Source organism: Neofelis nebulosa, chromosome 7 (genome assembly GCF_028018385.1).
Source record: "Neofelis nebulosa isolate mNeoNeb1 chromosome 7, mNeoNeb1.pri, whole genome shotgun sequence".
In the NCBI taxonomy this organism is placed as follows: domain Eukaryota; kingdom Metazoa; phylum Chordata; class Mammalia; order Carnivora; family Felidae; genus Neofelis; species Neofelis nebulosa.
In genome coordinates this window covers 36566845-36589795 of record NC_080788.1, presented here as the reverse complement: position 1 = coordinate 36589795, position 22951 = coordinate 36566845, and positions in this window count along the sequence as shown.

Below are 22951 nucleotides of genomic sequence, written 5' to 3'. Positions count from 1 at the left end.
GCGGGGGAGCCAGGAGTCCAGCTCAGGCTTATCACCCCGTGGGCCGCCTGGGTGGCTCAGTCGGTTAAGTGTCCGACTTCGGCTTAGGTCATGATTTCGAGGTCTGTGAGTTCGAGCCCCGCGTCGGGCTCTGTGCTGACAGCTCAGAGCCTGGAGCCTGTTTCGGATTCTGCATCCCCCGCTCTCTCTTTGCCCCTTCCCCGCTCGTGCTCTGTCTCTCTTGCTCTCAAAAATAAATAAAACATACAACGCCCATCTAGACGCGGCTGTGAAGGTGTTTATCGGATCTGAGTAACATTTAAATCTGTAGACTTGGAGGAACGCAGAGTATTCTCTACAACACGGGTGGGCCTTGTCCAATCAGTAGAAGGCCGTAAGAGCAAAGATCGAGTTTCCCAAAGAAAAGGGACTCCTTGTCAGGACTGCATCATGGGAATGCTGCCCGAGTTTCCATCCTGCTGTCCTGTGGAACTTGAACTTGAGATTGCAACATGAACTCTTACATAAATGTCCAGCCTGCTAGTGTGTCCTACAAATTTTGGATTTTATTCCAGTACGCCGTTCTATGCCATGATAAAATTGAATCACGGCCCTGCGTAACTGGGGTTTTTACGTAGTTGACGCCTTTGAGAAAGAACCAAAGAAACTAAGGCAAATGGTGCTCAGGGATTTATCTGAAAATGCCACTCCTGAGCCCGTCTGACGCTGCCTGCTACAGTTACCTCTGGTCCAGGCCCTGGGCGGTGTGGCTTTGCAGCCTGGCATGTGCACCCCAGCCAAGCAACCTCCTGACTCAGTCCCAGTGAGGCTCTCTCTCTGCAAGAGTAGGAGGATTTGGAGCCACAAGACTTCGAATCAGAGGGGCTTCTAATCATGCAGAAAACTCAACTCTCCAGAATTTGCCGGGGAATCGATTTCTTCTCCAGCGTCCTCTTATCAGGCGGCATTGAAGCCACTCTTACTCTTATCTTTTACTCAGATATCACTTCTGTAAAGAGACTGACTCAGGCCCTCCGGGACTCACCTCCATTCCTCCCAGAGAGTGGTGGCAGGGCAGTGGGGATCCTCCCCATTTTACAGAAAGAGAAACCGAGGTGGGGAAAGGATGCACCTAGCTTCTGATCCTGGGAGGCACCTGCGGCAGGCCGGGAGAGGAGCCCTGGGAGGAGCCCCCCAGGTGCTGGCCCCAGGGAAGTACTGGTCTGTCACTGGGGGGTGGGGGGGGCACGGCACCTGGCCTTGCCAATTAGAGCCAGCCTTGCTTCTCCCAAGAGGTCCAGGCCACGGATAGGGGAGCCTGTGACAAGCTTTAAAGTCATGATTTTTTTTTTTTTTTCTTTTCTTACAGTTCCCTGAGATCCAAGGCAGCTCATTGTGTGCTAATGCTCTGTCCCTCTCGGTTCCCTCGCCCAGGGAAGGCTTATACCCTAAGTCTGTCTTTGCTGACTCCGGCAGGAAAAGTACTCTCTCTGGGGAATGAGGATTGCAGCCATGAACTAGAGGGTGAGGGAGAGACATGGTTTGAGGTAGAAGGAATGAACTGTGTGACCTTAGAAAAGTCACTCAACCCCTCTGAGCCTGTTTCTGCCTCTGTAAAATAATTGCCTCCCAGGGGGTCGTCAGTGATTTTAAATGAAATAATGCATGTAGCCATGTTGGATAGACTATAAAGTGCTGTACCAACATTAGCTATTTTTTAAAAAATATTTTTATGTTTTTATGTTTATTTATTTTTGAGAGACACAGAGAGACAGAGAGAGACAGAGTGCGGGCGGGGGAGGGGCTGAGAGAAACGGAGATACAGAATCTGAAGCGGGCTCCAGGCTCCGGGCTGTCAGCACAGAGCCCGACGCCGGGCTCGAACTCACGGACCGGGAGATCAGGACCTGAGCCGAAGTCGGAAGCTTAACCGACTGAGCCACCCAGGTGCCCCAGCTATTGTTATTTCTGATGGACCCTAAAAGGGAGGAAAGGAAAGGCAAGATTTAGAATTGGGGAATTTTGCCTTCTTGGATCTCACGTTACAGGGAGGTCACAATACTGAGAGTTTAAGCCATCTGCCGCAAATCGCAGAAGGTGAGAAAGCAGGTTTAGGGTTGGGTAGTGAGGACGGGTGGGAATGAGGGGCATTGTCTGCTTAGGGCCCAGGGACTGGACCATGATGGGACAGACGAGGGTCCTAGGAGGAGGGTGCTTGGGCAGTGGGCAGCGAGGCTGGAGGGAGGCCAGGTAGGCAGTGGCTCCAATGCTGGGCCTAGGAGTCAAAGCTGTCACTTGGGAGGATGCCAAAACCCAAGGAGGGTTTTGCCAAAACCCATGGGTTTACCAAAACCCATGTAGGGGACACTAGTGCAAGGACACATGGATGGTGGAAATCACTCCCGAGTGTGACTTCTGCTTCAGCAACAGGGCAAAACACACATCCCACGCAGGCCCCCTTCCGAGGATCACAGCCCAGGGGCTAAAGAGGTAGGTCAGGGGTGGGGAGGAGGGCAGAGCTTTCCAAGGGAAAACCCAGCACTCTCATTCTCTGAGGTCAAGAAACGTGGGCTGCAGTCATTTTGCGATGATCAAAACTAGGCCTGAGTCACTCTTGGGCAGAAGTGAGAGAACATGGGGTCCGGGGTGGCCAGGGGGGCGTACCTATGCGGGCACCACACCCACACACATCGCCCAAAAGCTGCTTTGCCACCCCAAATGACCCGAGGATTCTGGTAATAAGAGTTGTCATTCAAGACAGGCCTTGACTCATTTCTCCCACGAAAGGAGGAAATGAAAAGTCAGCAAGAGAGAGTAGAATTCCTATCTAAGTGGATCATGAGTGCCCCCTGTCTCCTTCCTTCCTTCTACTAAAATATTCCCTCTTTGGTCTCTCTAATTGCCTATTTCACCATTAGAGATTTATTCCTTTGGTTATTCAGTCTCCAAGAGTTCTTTTTTTTTTTTTTTAATTTAAAGTTTTAATTTAAAGATTATTTCTTTATTTTGAGGTGGGAGAGGGGAGAGCGAGAGGGAGAGAGAATCCCAAGCAGGTGCCACACTGTCAGTGCAGAGCCTGACTCAGGGCTCAAACTCACGAACTGTGTGATATCATGATCTGAGCCCAAATCAAGAGTCTGCAGCTTAACTGACTGAGCCACCCAGGCGGCCCCCCCTCCCCCAAGAGGTCTTCATACAAAAGCCAAAGTTCCTGGGAGAGGCAACAAATAAGATTGGAGTGTGATCCAGCTCAGTAACTGGGCCCTGGGATTGGTTTCATCGGAGGGGGGCGTGAGGGGCTAAAAAGCGGTGAGTAAAGGAGAGGGGGTAGGGACAGAGGTCAAAATCTGCACCTTATGGACGAGGAAACTGAGGTTTAGACAAATGAAGAAACACTTAGTCTGTGTTGGGAGTAGGCCGAACCTTATTTCCCACCCCAAATTAATTGTGTGTCTTCTTCAGAGTTGTTCGGAAGCAACTCGGAGACATTTGTTTCAGAGCAAACGTGCCTTCCTTGCCTTCCCGTCTACGTCCAGTGCCATCCGGGAGGTGGGAGCAACACTCAGGCCATTCCTGAGTGGGCCGTTCATGAGCTGAACGGTAGCTGTGACTTGTGCGTCAGGTCCTAAATGATAGAACTGCACCAATCAGATGAGAAATCCTCTCCCTCCCTCCCTTCTTGCCCCCCCTCATCTCTCTCTGTTTCTGGAATTTGAGGTGTCACGCTGGAAGTTGGAGGTGGGGTGGCCATGATAGGGCTACAGACACCCTAAGGTTCTGAGGTAGGAGAAACTCAGGGAGCCAGCCAGACAAGGGACAAGGAGCACAGGTACAAAGAACTGTGAGGAGAGATGTCCCGGGGACAGCCTCTGTCTGCCTGATGCAGGAAGATGCCTCCCTCCCAGGGCGGGGACCCTTAACACGTCTGCCCAGTGGGGCAGAGCCTGCTGAGGTACGTCTCCCGTGTTTCCTCTTTCTGACTCAAGTATTCACTGATGTTATCTTGTACTTGTTATATCATCCAGTAGTGAATGGTCGGGAGGCAGATCACTTTAGTTCCTAGGTTGTTGGTCTCTGGATCCAGAGGCCACATCTGTACCCGATAAAAGGAATTACTGTACCTCACTGCTGATACGGAGATCCCAACACAGCCCTCTGACATCCTGAGTGTGCTGTCCTGCCTGGTAGGACCCCGGGGCTGTATTCCTTGGGGAGGGGTGAGTGCATTTTGCTTGCAGGAGGGAGAATGGGTCACTTATGTAGTGACCCCAAGAGCAAACTGGCCATCGGCCATCACGAAGGCTGTTCTCTAATTATTTCTTGCTCTCTGAGTGCTGGGCCCCAGGTAGGATTGCACCTGTAGGCCCCTGGTGCTGGGGTGGGACCAGTGAGTTGCGAGTGTGAGTTTTCGTGGTCTGTCTGAGGCCCTTCAGGCTCTTGCCCGGAAATAGCCACATTCAAGATGGCGCCGCTCCCTCGGCCTGGACCCCGGGAGCAGAGGGGAGTACGGAGCCCCAGACGACTCAGGTCCGAGACATAAACCTTCGCTGTCACTTGCTCTGGGTCTTTTTGGAAAGTAGATAGAGGCGCTGACACCGTGGGGACGCCCAGGCACTGGTGACATGCCTTGGGTTTCCCCTACTGGCCTCAGCCCCATCCCTCAGGCTGTGGGACAGGAGCGCAGGACAGCAGAGGGCACCAGAGGCCTGTCTCCACTCTTCCCATGATGAGCCATCCTACTGTGTTGGAGGAACTGGCATTGCAGGAGGGGCCCTCTGGCCGCTAGCAGGCAGAGAGCGCAGGGCCTGTCCCTCGGCCCTGTTAGCGTGGTTGTGGGCAGGAGTCTGTAGGATGCAGACTGAAGCCTCGGGAGGCTTCAGAGAGCCCGGGCCCCACAGTGGCCTCTAAAGCATAGGCTTTCCGCTTTCTCTTTCCCTCTGGGCCTGGCTCTGCCTCAAGGACCATCATCAGACCCAGAGGAAGGCTGGGAGGGGACGCCGGGGGCCAGGACAGAGTGTAATGGGCGCTGCTACAGGGAGCCCCCCGACCCTGGCACGGAGCCTTGGGATCTCGGGCCTTCCCCAAGGCTTCGGCTCTTGAGGCCTCAAATGCCACCATTATACTTTGGCCATTATGCACAATGGGTTGTTCTGAGATGTTGAAACGCAGCCCTGTTTCTCCCCTTGGTGGGGGGTGGGGGGGTGCGGTGGAGGGGGCGGGGCCAGCAGTGACTTTCCTAGATTAACTGGACTGAGAGCTTCCTCAGCACAGAGAGCTTTGTCCTGGGAGTTGGGCAGCTGCGTGATCACCTCGATATCCCCTTCCCTCCCTGGGCCTCAGTTTCCTCCTCTGTCAAAAGGGGTTGGGGCCGGCCAAGCTCGGGGCCCCCTCCAGCTTTATAACCTGCGCTTCTGGGAGCGGGTTTCGCTGCTCGGGACCCAGGAGGCAGCCTGGCCCTGGGGAAGGGGTGGGAGGGAGGAGGGGAGGGGAAAGGGTGCAGGACAGGGAAACCCAGGGCTACTGAGAGTCACTAGCTGGATGCGACGTTTTGCCAGGAGAGGCTGGACTATCTGCGTGCACTTGCTTTATTTCAGTGTTGGCATACGCCTCAATATTTACACTTCTCCAGAGCATATAGAGACCAAGGTCAGGTCAAGACTGTCCATGGAACCTTAGCTGGCTCAGCGTCAAAAAGACGAGGGAATGGTGCCCGAGTCTCTGGCCCTCCCTCCCTGCCTTCTCTGGGTGCTGTTCCTGGCCTCCGGGTGCTGGTCCCTCCCGCCTGGGCAGGAGGTCTGGCCTGGTGTCTGGATCCCCAGTCAGAAAGCCTTCCAGAACATCTAGCAGATGGACTCCAAGCTGTCACCTTGCAGGGGTGAGGTGGGGGGGGGTGTCCACCTTCTGCTTGGAATGCTTTGTTGCCCTTCTTCCACCCTCGCCAGCGAGCCAGGCTCTTTGGTGGGGAGGTAGCACCAAGCTTTCCCCTGCAAGGACCCAGGAGCTCTGGGAGGTGGGGTTTCCCTGGAGAAGCAGTGTCTCCCCCAACCCTTTGACCTCAGTTTTGCCAGGATCCTGGGAGGCTGGGCGGGAGCATGGAGGCAGGCCACTGTCCTGATCCTCCTTCGGCTCCTCTGAGCTCCAGAGAGAATGGGGGCCTCGCAGAACTCACTGCAAACCGTTCTGGTTTGTTGCATGTTTTGAGAGTCTCATCTCTCTCTCGAGTTGGTTGTAAACTGTTTAGGGCCTGGCAGACGAGGTTTTGGTGTCTTTCCTCCTCTTGACTTGTTGGTATTGTCTTGTCCCATCCCTAATTCCACCAAGTTCACCAGTCTCTGCACCATTCATTCATTCATTCATTCACTCACTGAGGCTCACCGTGGGCAGGATGTCACCAGGGGCTGGACATACAGAATAAAGTCTAATTCAGGGTGGTGGGTGCTGTGACAATGGCCTGTGTGGGGCCCTCATGGGTGCATCTGGGGGAGAGCCTGGCCTGGGCTTGGGGAGGTCAGAAGGGGGGTGTGTGGGCTCTCAGAGAAGGTGAGATTTGAGTTAGTGTTGAAGGAGAAGCTGTAAAAGTTTCCTAGGTGGGGGTGGAGTGGTGGGAGAGAATTTTCTAGGAAAGGAAAGCACACAAAAGCTGGCAGGGGGAGAGAGCAGGGCCCCTTTGGGACTGGAAGCATTCACTTCCTCTGGAGCAAATGCAGGCGAGTGGAGAAGAGCTGGGGAGAAGGCAGGGCCTGGTCATGGAGGGCCTTGGGGCATAGGCTACAGCTGAAGAGGCGATGTGGAGACCAGCACAGCGGTCATTGCTCTAGTTCAGGAGAGGAGGAGGAGGCGACTGGAGGAGAGGGCAGAGGTGAGGCTGACCCCCAGGGTCCTGGCTCAGGGGGCTGCCTGCTTGCAGCCGCTCACCACTGGCCAGAGTGGGGGAGAGGAGGAGCAGACTGGGAAGGAGTTGTGAGGGTGAGTCAGGGGTGCACGTGCTGGGTTTTGGACACCCAAGGCCACTCCAGGAGAGGGTGTCCAATAAGCGGTTCACGTAGTTGGTGAATGAACCTGAGCATCCTCAACAGTCAGGGTAGTATTTGCACCCCCGTGCCGTAGATGAGATGATTAAAGGGGTGTGCATAGCCAAAGACAGAAAAAAGGGCTTAAGACAGAACTCCTGGGAGCCCCTGCATTTCAAGAGTGGGTGGGAGAGGAGGGGAAAGGAGTTGGTGTGGTGGAGGTCAAGGGCGGACCGGCAAAGAATGAGTGGTTGACATTTCAAAGGGTGGCAGAGACAGGTGCACAAGTCTAGGGTTGGCCAGGAAGGTCCCTTGGCCAGAGGGATGATGGTAGAGTGTCTGGCAAGGTCATGGGCTGCGGTGCCGACCCACGAGAGGCAGGCTGCTGCGACCTCTCCTGCCTGCACAGCTCTGACCGTGGTGCTGGGTACTCAGTGCTCCGTATAACACATCGTCGGGAGAGTTTGTTCGATGAACGACTGTGGCGTTGAAGAAGAGACTTGTTTGTTGTTAAGTCGGTGAGATTTGAGATATGAATGCCTCACCTCTCCCGCCTCCCTGCCCTCAGAGTGAGTCACAATCAGAAAGGTGCCGGATGGGGGTTTCCAGGTCTTATCCAGATCTGGAAAAGATGAGCTAACCCGGGAGAAATGTGGAGGCCCTTTGGAAGGTCACAAGTGCTCCTGAGCGAGGGCTGAGAACTCCGTTCTCTGGAGGCTTTCCTGCAGTTCTAGCCTCATCGGCACGGTAAAGCTTTTCTCCTTGGAGGACTGGGTGACTGGAGAGCCTACCCAGGCCAGCAGCCATCATAGTCAAGGCGCACTGAGGTAGGAGTCCGGGGCTAGGATGCTGGCCTAAGCTCCGCCATTATCTTGTGTGAGGCAGTGGTCTCTCTGGGCCTTAGTTTCTCCATCTGTGAAGTAGGAATTCCAATACTGCCTCCCCGGGGGGGATCCCAAGGATAACAGGGAATAATGGATACAGAGATGATGTGAAAATGAAAAGGGTGATGCATGGCCCAGGGGTTCCTTCAATCCTTCATTCATTCATGCACGCACATGTTAATTCAGCAAAAAGTGACCAAGCGCTCCCTAAGTGCCGTGATTACAAAATACTAAGCGCTCAGGGCAGAGTAAGTGAGTGGGCAGATGTTGTGATAAGAGCCTGCCTTTGACCCTGTTTGTCCCTGGCCCACCCTGCCTGCAGGGGAACGAATGGGGTGGGGCTGATGAGGTGTGGCATCAGTGCCCCAGGCTGGGCGGGTGGCCACCGCCCGCCCGTAGGCTCTGCTGCTGGGATTGGGTGATGCTAGCATTTCGCTCTCTCTCCTTCTCCGTTCTGGTGGTGGGTGGGGGTGGGGAGTTGAGGGGGAAGGGGGAGGAGTTTATACTGAGTCGGGTCAAAGGTTGCCCCTCTTCTGCTTTGTCCTCTGGACCCCGAGGCTGTGTCCCCTGCTACTTGGTGGGCACGGACGTGGGCACAGATGGGCACGGGAGAGGGTAGCACGGGGTCATCAGCTGGCTCCTGGGGATGCAGGATCTGTGTCCGGATCCGGTGGGTGAACTAGGATGAGGTGCTTAACCTTGATGGGACTCAACTTCTCCACCCGCAGCATTCCTAGTACCTGTGCTCTGTGCCGTGTTGAAGATGAGGTGGGCTGTAAGAGAATTTCGAAATATTCGAAACTCCTGCTCCTTCTCTTCCTCTTCCCCAGACATCAACTCATCATCATCAAAATCATCAGACCACCTTTCTGGGCTCCTTCCTCCTCCCTCCTTCCTCTTATGGGCCCCTCTGTGCCATGTCTCCTCAGCCTGATAGCCAAAGAGACGTATCCCCAACTTCGCTTTCCACGAAATGACCCCTGGCTTGCCGGTCAGGATTGGCTGATTTCTTGTCATGGCTCGATTCCATTACAACTTATGGGGGTCATAACACAAAGGATTCTGGGCCTCAGAACCATGAAACATCAGAGTAGGAGGAAGCTCTGGAGATTGCGTGCTCTGGCTGAAAAGAATGGGGGATAAGAAATTGATTGGATGACACCCCTCCAGTACGAGTGACTCTTGTTGGCAATCCTTCCAGCCCTCTGCCCTCTCCGGTCAATCTGGAGGGCCAAGGTGGGTGTGGTTCAAGTGCAGGGCCCCACACAGGTGCACCTCATCCCTCCACAGGGATCCATGCAGACGTTCAGATTTGGGCAGCCTTGCGGCAGATTACAAAGGTGCAGGGTATCGTTGCGTTTTACAGCTTAAGCTTTGAGGTACAACTACCCACGAATGACCCGAAGGCCCATGCGTGCCACCATTTGTAGATGGGCTGAGGCTGAATGCGGATTGTCGGCCCTCCAGGGTTGTGGGAGAGGAAGAGATTTGGCCTGGGGAGGGTCCTGCTCATGGTGCAGCCTCTCATCTGCGTGTGGATTAGCTGTTCTCCACCTGTCATCAAACTCTCGAACCCACGAAGTGACGACAAAGAAAACCACCTGCTGGGGCCGGAGGTGCCGTGAGGAGGAGGTCATGGGGCATAACCAAAGCAAGGATTTAAAGCTAGAAAATAGAAACTTAAGGTAACTTAAACGTTTCAAGTTACGATTTTATCTTATCACACGGGAAGTGTTATGTGTTATCCTGATGTTAGCAGCTTGAGGGATTCACAGAGACCTTGGGATCTATTCTTTGGAAATGGCTTAGAGTGCCGAATAGCAGCAGCAGAAACTCTAAACAATTGCAGCGCCACTCAGTAGGAGACTGGATAAATACGTTGTGGAGCTTTCGTGCTTTGGAATGTAGTGCAGTTGTTAAGAAAAAGGAGGAAGGAATGGTTTCATAAACGAGAAGAACAAGGTTTAGAGAAGAATGTATGGATCCATTTGTGTACGTTTTTTAAAAAACCTTGTGCGTACGTATCCCAGGAGCCACCTTCGGTTTTACTTTTATTGTATTGTATTGTATTGTATTGTATTGTATTGTATTTTTTTCTGGAAGGAACATAGGCATCTGTTAATGAGGGTTCCCTTATGGAATCCTCACATCAACTCTCCGAGCCTCAGTTTCCCCATCTGGACAGGGACCCTTATAATCCCATATCCTAGGATGTAAGGGCAGTTCCCGTGGGACACCCTCTGAGAAGCCAGCCTTGTGCCCGCCCTAGAGCCTCACGGGAACAGTAGTGGTTTGCAGCAGGAGGTGGGGGAGGTGAGGAGGACCCTGTATTCCGGCACGTCTTGGCTGCCACTGTGTTCGTGGGATCAGAGGGGACCTCAGTGTAAAGACCCTGTTGCAGCTCCTGGAACCGAGAGTGCGTTTGCTCCCCACATCCACCCTGAGGGTCTGTGTGCACCACAGGCTCCCGGCAGGAGAGGGGCTTCCAGGGACCCAGACCCAAGGCTGCCCGAAAGGCAGCCAGGCACCCCGGCGTGCCCCAGTATGGCATCTTCTTCCAGGTCGTCGTCGTGCCTGGAGGTCTGTCTCCTCGGGGGCGAAGGGGAGAGAACTATTCCCTGGGAGCTTGTGTTCTCATCCGCCAGGCTCCACGCACTCTACTGGCTGGTGGACAGCCTTCTGGGAGCAGCCTAGACACCCCAGATCAATTTGCTAAAAGCCAATTTACCAAATGATCAATTCGCTGAATGACTAAGTTGCTGTAGGACCGAGGATCCGTTTTTTAAATTTCAGTTTCCCTGCGGCTTTGTATTGCAGTTCTGGCAGGAGAATTCTGCCTGCGTGTCAGATTTCTAATGCTGAGCCTGACTCTAGCACTCAATATTTTATATGGAAAGGCTAGGCTGGCCCAGCCCCCACCCCTGCCCCAGAATCTACTTCTGCTCTGCTTTCTAGGTGGGCCTTCTCTTGGAACGTAGTTTCCGTCTTCCATCTTCGGGCCGGCCTAGCCTGGGTCTGCTCTTGGACTTACGTGATGAGAGTGGATTCCTGTTGGACTTGGGGCCGCTTTCCCGGAGGGGGCTCAGGACCTTGCACTGGGGTCGTTTGAGAAGTGGAAGGAAGTGATATTTTTCCCAGACCTGAGTCTGAGATCTAGGATTCACGCCCCTGGTATTATTATTTACCATTGTAATTGAGGTAGTCATAAACATCGAAATGGTGAGCATTTCTAAGTGAAAGAACTAACCTTTTACTCACTTATTTATGAAACTTTTCAGAATCTGCATTAGAGTTTAGAACCATCTCGCTGCCAGCTCACATTACCATAAAATTTGCCAATTACCCAAAACGAGCAGTTGAAGACTTCAAGTTACGGGGGAAAAAAAAATCAGTTATTCCAACTCTCAATTTTCTATACATGTTCCCTGTACTTGTATCTATATCTGTATCTGTACTGGTACCTGTATCTATCAGTAGGCAATTTAAAAAAGCGGATTCATCCCAAATATTTTCATACACTTTGGAATGGGTGATATTCTTTATTGCTACTTTATTTTCTTTCTTAGGCTTCACTTATGTTGGCACATGTTTGCCTACTCGTACCTAGTGAGTGCTGATTTTTCTTCTTTGAAACCTTTTCATCAGGCCACCGTAGTATCTTGCACAAAACACGGTGGAGGTGACCTCGGGGCAGGTTAATTAATTTCACCGAGTCTTAATGACTTCATTTGCAAAGCAGGGCTCAAAACACCTACCTGATGAGGTTTCTGTGAGCATGAGAAGAGACAGTGGGTGGGAAAATGCTATAATCATTCATGTAGCTGTGCAGACGGAGGATGTTACTGTGGCATGAATTCTGGACAGGAGAAGCAAGTCCTGATGTTTGTGGTCCTTTAGAAGAGAGATGGCAGGGAAAAAAATTGCCATGGCCAAGTTGAAAAGCATAGAGCTCTTTCTTTGCTGAAGTTTTTCACGGGCTCCCCCATCTGCCCAGGCTCGATCCTTTGCTGGCCCGATCCTTTGCTGGCCTGGGAAGTTCTGCTGCTGTTTCAACCTTGTTAGACCCCCTCTTCCCTGAATGGCTCTGAGCTCCAACCATATGGACGCTCTAGATTTCTGGGACAGTCCATGCTCATTCCTGCCTCAGGACCTTTGCACAGGCTGTTTGCCCTTTGCTTCCTCTCCCCTACAGACCATCTTTCGGTCTTAGCTAAAACATCACTTCTGTGAACTTCCCACTGGTAAGCTCCTCCTGGAAATTGTTCTCTGTTAACTAACACCTGCCCTTATTAATGTTTCACAGCATCAGTTATAACAGCAGTTAATTAATTCATTGTGTAATTATTTGTTTAATGTCTGCCCTTTCGACCGGTCTACAAACACTGTGAAGTCAGAGATTGCGTCTTGTTCCACTGTGGAACTGGCACTGTGTGCCAGCATTTAGCACTGTGCCTGGCACGTAGCTGGTGCTGGGTGAACATTTTTTGAATGAGTGAATGAGTGAACGAATGAATGAAAGCGGGGCAGCAGGGTCGGGGAGGGTGGATGTCTGCTGGACTCCTCTCTTTTAGACTCATTCTGGCACTCCTCAGGAGGGCCTGATTCGCTTTCCTCCTCGGTCTGTCCGCAGTTCAGGTCTTTGCCTCTGGTCTGGGCTGGAGTCCATCAACCAGCAAACATCCCGTGAGGTGAAACAGAGGGCAGCCCGGGTGACATAGAATATGAGGTCTGTGGGCTCTCTGAGGAGGGTGATAGCTCTGGTGGGTGGAGTAGGTGGGGGCTGCATGGAGAGGGTGGGACCGAAAGCCCAAGCACATGAAGGTTGGAAGGGGGCCTGGCCAGCTGTCGGCAGCCCCAGCGGGACCTTGGCCAGCCCCATCTGCTGTCTGGGCCACGGCTGGCCCGGCTATGGGCAGTCCGGGTGAGCAAGCCCTGTTGCTCTGGCAGGTCCCCTAGTTAGCCTGGCCCCTCGGGGAGAAGGGCTGCTTGAACCCGGGCAAGCTTCTGCCAGTACCTACTTTCACCTGCTTGCTCAGGGCGAGTGGGCACGGAAGAGGGGCGGGGGAGGGGCTGGGGGAGGGGTAACCCCTAACCCTCTGGCTTCTCGAAGGCACCCCGCCCCTTTAGCCTACTTCCTGGCCTGAAGCTTCAGGGGGCGGGGAGCCAGTTCTGCTCCTCTGGAGACAGTCCTCCATCTCACCGGACATAAAAATACAAGAACTAAAACCTACAAAAAGTCAATGGACAAGGGATAGAATTATACCCCCCTCCCCCACCCCTTATCAAAAATGTTTTACGGAACCAGAAAATGTTGGAATTGAAGGGAAGCTGGGGCAACCTGACCTTTTGTACGAGAAGGACGTTTAGACACTGGGAGGTGAACTGAGACCTCCCTGACCCACCTACCACACTCTGGCGGTGTGTGCCTTCCATTCAGAGTCCTGGACGCTAATGCCTGCAGCCATCGTTGGGTGCCCATATTTGGGCGGGCCTGTCCGTGGGCTGAGAGAGAGAGGGAGACACAGAATCCAAAGCAGGCTTCAGGCTCCGAGCTGTCAGCACAGAGCCCGACGCGGGGCTTGAACTCACGGACCGCGAGATCATGACCTGAGCTGAAGGCGGATGCTTAACCGACTGAGCCACCCAGGCGCCCCTGAGTTGTGCTTACTTAAGGAAAACTCAACATTTCCTCTAGCATCTGGTGAGGGAGCTATGGAACGTGCTTCCGCACCATGGGACTCCGATGTCCAGGAAGCCTTGGCTTTGCGGAGCCAATCGGGGGGCCTTTGATAGGAAGGAACTCGCTTAGGTCAGCGTCACTGAGAGAGAACCTTGCCGCGTTCAGGGTGCATCCCTAGCCTCCCCTCCCCAGTCCTTAGGAATATAGAGCTTTGGTCCTGCTGAGACCCTCTAAACCCAAGCAGGAAGGACACTCTGATGGTGATATGCTCGTCTCTCCCTCCCACTCATCCTGGCTCCCTCTTCTCTGCCGAACACAGGCCCCTGTGCCAAGGCCTGTGTTGTGGCCCATCCTTCTCCCTCCTGTTCCACAGTCTACCTTCCCTTCCTTCTTTCTTCTCAGCTCACACACTGAGCTCACGCACTCAGCTTACACACTCAGCTCACACACCAGTGAGCCGATGGCACGGAGAAGCAACGAGAATGGAGAGGCCCGAGTGGTTGATGGGGCTGCTATAATCAGGGCAGCCTTCCTGAAGGAGGCGGCCCCAGCTGGGCTTTAATGGATGGACAGGGTTTAGAGAAGCACGGAGGAGGAGTGGTAAGCGACAGAAGAGTTTAGGGATGGGTGTGGGGGGCCCGGTTGGAGACCTGGGGGCAGCGGGCGGGGTGGGTGTGTGCGTGGAGGGAGGTTGGCTCTGAGAAGGTCAGGAAACCAAAGTGCAGATGTTTTGTTTGACGAAGAATCCAGTGTCCCGGCTGTGGTCGTTCCAGCTAAATAAAGCAGTCACTGTGATTTTGAAACCACAGTGGACTTGTTCCGCTGTGATGGCAACTAATTATGGATCGTAATTGTTTAAACACAGGGAGGTGTTTTGACCTGAATAGTAATAATGTGAAGGGGCTCCTTTGGTGTCTTCCCACAGCCGGCCCAGGAGCCAGGGCCCGGCCCCACGCACCCCGCCCTGACCCACATGGGCACGGCAAGGACAAAGATGCAGCGTCCCCATGGGCTTTTCTGGACCTTCGTGACTCAGGCTGCAGCGGTGGGGAGAGCCGAGAGGGGCCTGGGTCAGCCCCTGGCAGGGCTGTCGTGAAGGTGTGACAAGTCCCCATGAGGAAGGCGCCTGCGTGTGGGGGACACTGGATGCGTGGGCTGGCGGACGGAGCGCGGCAGAACCAGGTGACCTCATCGCACAGAGGAGGACCGACCCAAGTCGCACAGCCCGGCGGAGACCCGGGGTTTTCCGAGGACTCTCATCGGCCTGGGGCACCAGGGCTGACGATCACCCACGATCACGATCACTTGTCGTGTGGACGAGTTGCTTTACCCCCCTAGCCTCAGCTTTCCCATCTGTGAAGTGGGAATAAGGGACGCCGAGCCCGAGGGAGTGATCATGCGGACGACGGCAGGGGAGGATAAGAGCAAAGCCGCACAGCGCCTGGCGCGCAGAAGGAGCTTCCCAAGTGGTGGCTCTCCCCAGTCCTCCTTCAAGAAGCATGTCCCAGTCGAGGCCTGCGGAGACACTGGCCGTCGCTCTGTCCACCCCTGTAGGGGCCTCTGGCTCTGCAGCCCGGTGTCCCAGGGTCCAGGCGAGGCTGACGGTGCACGGATGTGAACTCCCCTGAACCCTGCAGCGGGGCTGGATTGCCTTGCCTGGGCCAGGTCTCCTCTTACAGCTGTCACACCGCATTGGGCTTCCTCCGTCTGTCTTGTCCGAAAACCGAGTGGGGCTGTGGCCTCGGGTGGCGTGCCCTCTCCCTGCCCCCGTGTAACCTAGCAGAGGCCCTCCTGAATATTTCAGGGATCTGAGCGTGCACTGCTCACTTTACAGCCAGAGAGGCTCCGAAGGGGATGGGATGTTCCTGCAGAGTCACAACACGAAGCCAGGTCTCCTGACCCCACCTCAGTGTTCTCCCTGAGGACTCACTGACTTCCCATCAGAGTTGTCCTCTCGGGTTCAGTCTTGGTCCTCTGCCTGGAATTCTTCCCCAGCCCATTTGCTTATCAGGCTTCACATGTTCTTTAGGCCTCAGCTTCGGTGTGATGGCCTTGAGCCCCTACCTTGACCTGCTTGGATCCCTCTGTGTTCTGTTTTCACGTCATCTGGGACAGAGACTGCTGGTTCCTTCCTGATCTACATGATTACTCCTTCTTTTATCAAATCCCCGTTTAACAGGGAAGCAATGTGTACAGTCGAAAAGACTATCTCTTACAGCCTTCCTGACAGCTAGGAAGTTGCTGAGTAAGGTTTCTGAGAAATTGACAAAGGACTAATTTTTCTCTTTGCATTTTGCAAAATGCATTCCCCTTCATTTCGCCTGGGACGCGGATGTGGTGGCTGGAGCCCTAGCAGCTGTCTTAGACCTTTCTGTTAAGGGAATCAAGGATACTTTTATGTCAGAGCAGAAGCGGAGCAAGGGTGGGGGCCCTGGCAGGCTTTGTGGGAGCCATCACTCCAGCCCTAGGCTGTCCCCATCTGGACTTGTTTTATGTAAGAGAGAGAACCCTCACTTGTTTTCATCACTGTAGTTGGATTTCTCTTCCTGGCAGCCAAACTCGATCTCAACTGATAGAACATTCTTTGTGGCTCTTATCATGGCTGATGCTAGCTGTATGCAGATCCTTTTAATGCCACCATCATGAAACAGTGTGCTCAAAGAGGGCAGGATTCCTTTTGCCTTATTTACTCCTGTGTCTTCAGCAACGAGTACAGTGCCCACGTTAGGAAATTTTTTGGGAATGGATGAATATATCCCGATGAGTACCTGGTGTCTAGCCAGGGGTCCCATGGGATCATTTAGGGAAAGGGTGGCTCTGACGGTGGCCTTTGTAATAATCATGAGAAGCAACTTTAGCTGCCCAGGCTGCTGGGAACTACCGTCCCTTTCCCTATAAATTGGTTCCCCAATATCATCCTTGAATAAAAATATAAACTGGGGGGCCTGGGTGGCTCAGTCTGTGAAGCGTCCGACTTCAGCTCAGGTCATGATCTCGCGGTTCGTCAGTTCCAGCCCCGCGTCGGGCTCTGGGCTGACAGCTCGGAGCCTGGAGCCTGCTTCGGATTCTGTGTCTCCCCCTCTCTCTGCCTCTCCCCCACTTGTGCTCTATCTCTCTCTGTTTCTCAAAAAGGAGTAAACATTAAAAAAATAGTAAAAAAAAAATTTTCCCATTTCTTAAGGGCTGGACTGCATTATACTTTTTCAGTGGATATATGGCAGCTGGGTTTCCATCAAGGGGAATGACTTTGCCTGCCCCCTTCTTCCGGCACTCTTTGTCGAAATGATGTTGTAATGACCACCTTTGTGCCCAAAGCTTTTCTCGTGCTGAGGGTTATTTCTGTAGAGGAGCTTCTCAGAAATGGAGTTATTTGATCACAGGAGATCAACGTATCCCAATGTCATTCTGCAGAACCGGAGTCAATGCAAAATTAAAGGGAAAGAGAGACTTGGTCCTTTTACTTTTCTCTGGGCTCAGTTTCTCTAGCTGTAAACTGAGCAGGTCAGATTAGAGGGCTCCAGGTTTCCTTACAGATCGGAAGTGCTGCTGATGGCTGGGAAGGAGGCCTCTGACATTCTCTGGGGCGCGAGGTCAGGAGGTGAGGGAGGGGGGGCAGAGACCCGGATGTGTCAGCCAGTACCTCAGTTCCCCCCACTGGAGATGACCCTGCCTGTGGAAGGGAGGCCTCGGAGCCTCCAGGCCCCTTTCCTGTGTCTCTCTCACCTTCACACGTCTTCCTCCACTCCCGGAAAGTGTGTGCTTTATCGTAGCCCTAACGGTTCCAGAGAGGAAGGAGGGCTTCAGATCCCCACCGAGTCCGAGGGCCTGCATGGGGACTCCTGTGGGGCCAAGGATTCACCTTTGAAGGCAGATGTAGGAAGGGGGCAATGCTTAACCTGAAGGAGGACCTCTGGACCAGAATGTCCAGACCCTGTGGCCGGCCCCTGAGGGACCTGAGCACAGCACAGGTCATTAAGTCATTATGAGCACAGCACAGGCATTAAGTCATTCGTGTGAATGACCAGAAATGCTCCCCGTCCTCTGTCATGAGGCTCCCTAACCTCCCCTCTGGACTGTATTATTGTATATATTCATCTGTGCTCCACCTCACTATGAGCCCTGTCTCTGCATCTGGGATACAGTAAGTCCTCGATACTGTTTTAAGTGAACAAGAGACTGGAAATGCCCGAATGGGATGGGAAGGGAAGGTAGAACTGGGATAGGAATTGGGGGGTGGGGGTGGGGGTGGGTGGGGAGTGGAGAGAGGAAACGGTGCAGAAAGTCCTGGGCTGTCTTTTTCTGTCAGGGCAGCAAGAGCTGAGCCAGCCCCAAATCCCTGCAGCCTGGTCCTTCTTGGGCGGGCAGGTTGAAGGGCTCCTGGGGGACAGCCATGGGCGGGGGGGGGAAAAGCAGGTGGCAGAAGGAGGAGGCCGGGGCCTTTAGGGCTCATTTGTCCATCGGAAAACATTAGTTATGTTTTCACTCGCTCTTTCACCCAATGTTTGCACCACCCTCTGGGTGTTGTGTTTTGTGTTAGGTCTGATGTTCAAGGATGGGAAAGAGAGCTCTGGCCCCTGGAACGCCTGGAGCATACGAGGGCAATGGTACCTAGGAAGGCGGTGGGAGTCGGCGGGCAGAGAGGGTGATGGGATGTGTGGGGGCATCCTGGGGGGAGCGGCCATGCCTTTCCCAGGTGGAAGGGGCCTCCCCAGCTGTTGTTGGGCCCCATGAGCCACAGTGAGGCCCCTCACTGGGGAAGCAGAGCCGGGGAAAGGGATTATTCCATGCGGTAATAAGTGGGTAGAGCTCTGAGCGGGGTTGGAGGCCTTGCATGGAACACGAGCCTGGGACACACTGCTCACACCTAGAAAAGTGGCAGATGAGATCAAACAGTAAATTACAGCCTGGGGGCACCTGGGTGGCTCAGTCCGTGAAGCATCTGACTTTGGCTCAGGCCATGATCACATGGTTCACAAGTTCAAGCCCCCTGTGCTGACCCGCTCAGAGCCTGGAGCCTGCTTTGGATTCTATGTCTCCCTCTGTCTCTGCCCCTCCCCCACTCATGCTCTGTCTCTCTCTCTCTCTCTCATAAAAAATGAATAAACATTAAAAAAATATTTAGGGGTGCCTGGGTGGCTCAGTAGGTTAAGTGTCTGACTTCAGCTCAGGTCATGATCTCGTGGTTCGTGAGTTCAAGCCCCGTGTCGGGTTTTGTGCTGACAGCTCGGAGCCTGGAGCCTGCTTTGGATTCTGTGTCTCCCTCTCTCTCTGCCCCTCCCCTGCTTGCTCTCTCTCTCTCTCAAAAATAAATAAACATTAAAAAAAATTACAGCCTGAAATGCATTACAGGGTCTTGTCGATGTAAAAACGCTACCCGCGGAAGGTAACACGCAAATGAGAAAATACCCATGGAAGGTAATATATAAAAAAAGGGAGAACTGCTGACTGCATTAATGGCAAGGCTGAGTGATTTGTTAGACGGTTTTACAAAGTTTAATCTCACTATGTTAGTAGTTATAATATTTTTATTTCAGCAATAATAAAATTGAGAAGTAGGACAATACTAAAGCTTATGGGGATGGGAGATGTTTCCTCGAGATTCCTTATCACGTAGTAGAAGGTACCCAATAAAAATAGGACAGGATGGATGCCCTCCAGGTCCCCTGTGCTTGGGGTCAGGGCAGCTGTGAGCCCTTCAGGGAAGTTTTTTTAAATTTTTAAAAATTTTTTAATGTTTATTTATTTTAGAGACAGAGCACAAGCGGGGGAGGGGCAGAGAAAGAGGAAGACAGAATCTGAAGTAGGCTCCAGGCTCTGTGGAGCTGTCAGCACAGAGCCGGACACGGGGCTCGAACCCATGAACCATGAGATCGTGACCTGAGCCGAAGTCAGACCCTCAACGGACTGAGCCACCCAGGCGCCGCCCCTAGGGAAGTTTTGATGCTATAGGTGGTCCAGCTACATTTTCATTTCTTTTAAGGATTAATGATTTGGTGTTTATTTCCCTTCATGAGCAATGATTAGCTACTACCCCTCCACATGTTAGCAAAGTAAAAGCTGAATCTGTCTCGACACTTCTGGCTGGGTTGTCGGGGTTACTGGTGGATCCTAACTGCATTAGGGCTGGTAGCACATCGGAACTGTTCCTCTGTTGTGACGGGAAAATAGAAAAAAAAAAAAAAAGGTGCCTACATTTTCTCTGTGGTCCTGTAAAGTTTGTTTGTTTGTTCCAACATATCTTTGCTGGGGTTGGGAGATAGCTTGATGGATGTTTGTTGAGTGACTAATGACTGACCGATAGGCTAACAGCCTCCATTGAAGTAGGCTGAGCAAGCAAACCACTGTGTGGAAGGAAGTCTAGGCTACACAGTGTAATCATCTGCTAATCACTGAGCCACCCTGCTGGTTCTCATTATGGGAAACACTAAAAGGAAGACATGGAAATACCAGGAGAGGAAGGCGTCAAGTTAGATGTAAGGGCGAGGAAGAAGTGGTGCGACACTCGGTGTTAAACAAGTACAGTCCAGAAAACAGGTGATTTCTTAACAGGTGTCTTGGTCAATGACGGTTCGGTACAAGAAACAGAACTATAAACTTAGCTCTTGATGACGATGATGATGAATTTGTTGGAAGGCTACCGGGAGACTTGTTGAGTCCGAGGGCAGGGATGACAAGCAGTGTCCACAAGAGGCTCAAGGTGGAGCTACTGGAAAGTCATCGGAGACCCAGACAGCTGCTTTGTGTCCCTCCCTCTCTGGGACCGCGTGGATTTTTATCTCAGCCTCTCTCCGTGGGTCTGTTTCATTCTTGTCTCTGAAGACTGGCCTTCTCCAGGTCTAAAAATGTTCGCCTCCGTCCAGACCTGATCTCTCCCATCACAGACCCAACACCAAAAGTCCAAACTTAAATTCCCAGCAGAAAGAGTCTGATTGGCCAGTGGCCAGCCAATGGGGGTGCCTCTCCTGAGTCAGGTGTCCCATCTCTGTTCCAACGGGGTGCATTCAGGTGCAGGACGGCAGAGACACTTTTACGGGCGGGAAGGCGTTCCTCAGACGAGGCGGCACGGGCCGGGCAGGCGCATTGGCTAAATGGAATGATTTGGTGTTGAAGAAAAGCATTCAACCACGTATAGAAAACGCCCACCATGTACTTTTAAAAACGAATAGCTTCTGGAGCTTAGCGTCCAGGTCTTCACAAGGGCCTACAGAACTGCTGATTTCTGAGGAGGTCCCCCCTCGTTTTCCAAGTCTTTGGAGAGAGCAGTTAGTAGAAAATGTTAATGACCAATTTCAGCAAATGACCATTTTGGTGCTCCCAGGCCACTAGGGCTGGCCAGAGCTAATTTTTAGAATGCCCCCTCGATGATTCTGGCAACTTGTTTAATGTTGACCTAGAGACATGGGATGGGCCCAGATCCAAACGTACAGCTAAGCCTAGATTTGCTTTACTGTGGGCAAGGAAAAGCCGCCCCAAGTACTCCGTGCGGATTTCTCGTCTCTGAGCGCTCTGTGCGCTCTGTGGCTTGTCCGTGGAGCTGCTGGCTGCGGCTGGGCGGGTGGTGCACAGCCGTGTGAGGTGGCCGTGCCCATGACCCTCACCAGAGCTCCCATTGATCCCACACTGGCTTCACAGTTTTGTTTCTGTGCCTCTGGGCTCCTTCTCTGGACTGCGGGAGACATTGCCTTCCTCTTACATCACTCATGTGGCTTGTGCAGGCCTGGCTACTGGTTTCTGTCCCTTGTTCCCTCTGCCCCTCGGGATGGCTCTCGGGAGGAACCTGACATCCACGCTCGCCCCAGACATGAATGGAGGTCACTGTCCTTCTCTGGGACTCCATTTGAAAGCCTTTTGCTGTGGTATGTTCAGTGTTGGCTCCCGTTAGAGGGACTTGAGCCCAGCTGGCAGGGAGAGTGCTTTTCTGAGAGCGGGTTGTCGTCAGTTCTGAACTCGTGCCCAGTGGCTGTACTCCCTTACAACCAGGACCGGCCCCAAGACGGAGGCTGTTTTTCTAGGTCTTCATCCTGAAAACATGGTGGCCACATTAGCCGGTCCACAAAGGCCCTGCCAGTTCTCAGCTTCTGGTTCTAAGGGGTGCAACATCTGGCACCTGCATTGAGCCCTCGGTTATCGGGGGCCCGGTTGTTGGAACGATTCACTGCTTGGTCACCCAGAGCCAACGAACCCCAGTCCTTGGAGACCTTTCCCTGCGGATCCCAATGTAGGGTTTGGCCGATGGCCTGGGGCTGCCTCACCATCATTATTCGCTGGTCCCGCCCCGGGGGGGGGGACGGCCTCCCGCATGTAACCTTTTTCAATTGCTCAGGCTTCCCCGGAGTGTTGACTTAGCCAGAGAGCAGGCTCCCTCTCTAACCTCGGTGTGTTTGCTCAGTGGAGGGGTGGGCATTAGGTCCGCGGGACTCCAGGAGCACATTCGTTCCTCTGTCTCTGCAGGAGCGTCCCACGGAGGGGGTGCGGCTGGGGGAAGGGGAGGGGTGCCTAGGAGGGAGGCGCAGCTTCCTGTTCTGCTGCCGGTTATCACAGGCTGTTCTAATGCTGCTCAAACAATATTGAGAATAACCCCGGCTCAATAGCACCAGTGTTAGGCTGCAGAGTCAATATTGGCTGAGCAAACACGGCAAATAAGGAGTTGCTATTTGCGTAGCTATGAGTACTTGTGTGCTCTGGGTGCCTCAACAGGGCCCTTGGAAATGAAGGGGAAAGGAGGTGGGGTCTGGAGGTGGAGGGGACGCGGGAGAGGGCCAGGCCCGGGTTGCTCACCTCAGCCCTAGTCACAACTGGGGCCCGGCCATCTTCTGTCGTGGGCGGCTGTCCTCTGCGTTGGGGAGCGTTAAGCGGCATCCCTGGCCTCCAACCACGAGATGCCAGGAGCTCCCCGTCCCCCACCCCCCCCCCGGCCGGGTGTGCCAAATGTCTCTAGACCTGGCCAAATACTCCCTGGGGGGCATCTCCCTCCCCTGCCATGCGCTGGCACAGCCCCGGGCCAGACCGAGGAGCCGGAGGGGGCGAAGGGACGGGGGTCGGAAGGGCCTCCTCGCCCCTCCTGACCCTCTCGCTCTCCAGATTGCTTGGCCAGTCTGGTGAGCGCCAGGAGAAGCCAGCCTCCTTAAGAAATCAGTGCAATATGAAAGTGTCCCTTTCATCGAAGAGCCTTTTCGGGACCTGGCCAGGGGTCCGCGGCCACCTTCTCCCCCTTCTCGCCCTGTCTTAGAACCCACTCCTGTTCTCTGCCCTGAGACGGAGAGGTTGTGAGATGCTCAGATGAGCTTCATCTGTCTCTCTCTTGTAGAATTTCTGGCATGTTTCACTCTGGCTGGTGACCTTCTCAGTCACACATGCCTATTTATAACAATCTGTCCCTGGCTGTCCGTCCTCCTCTT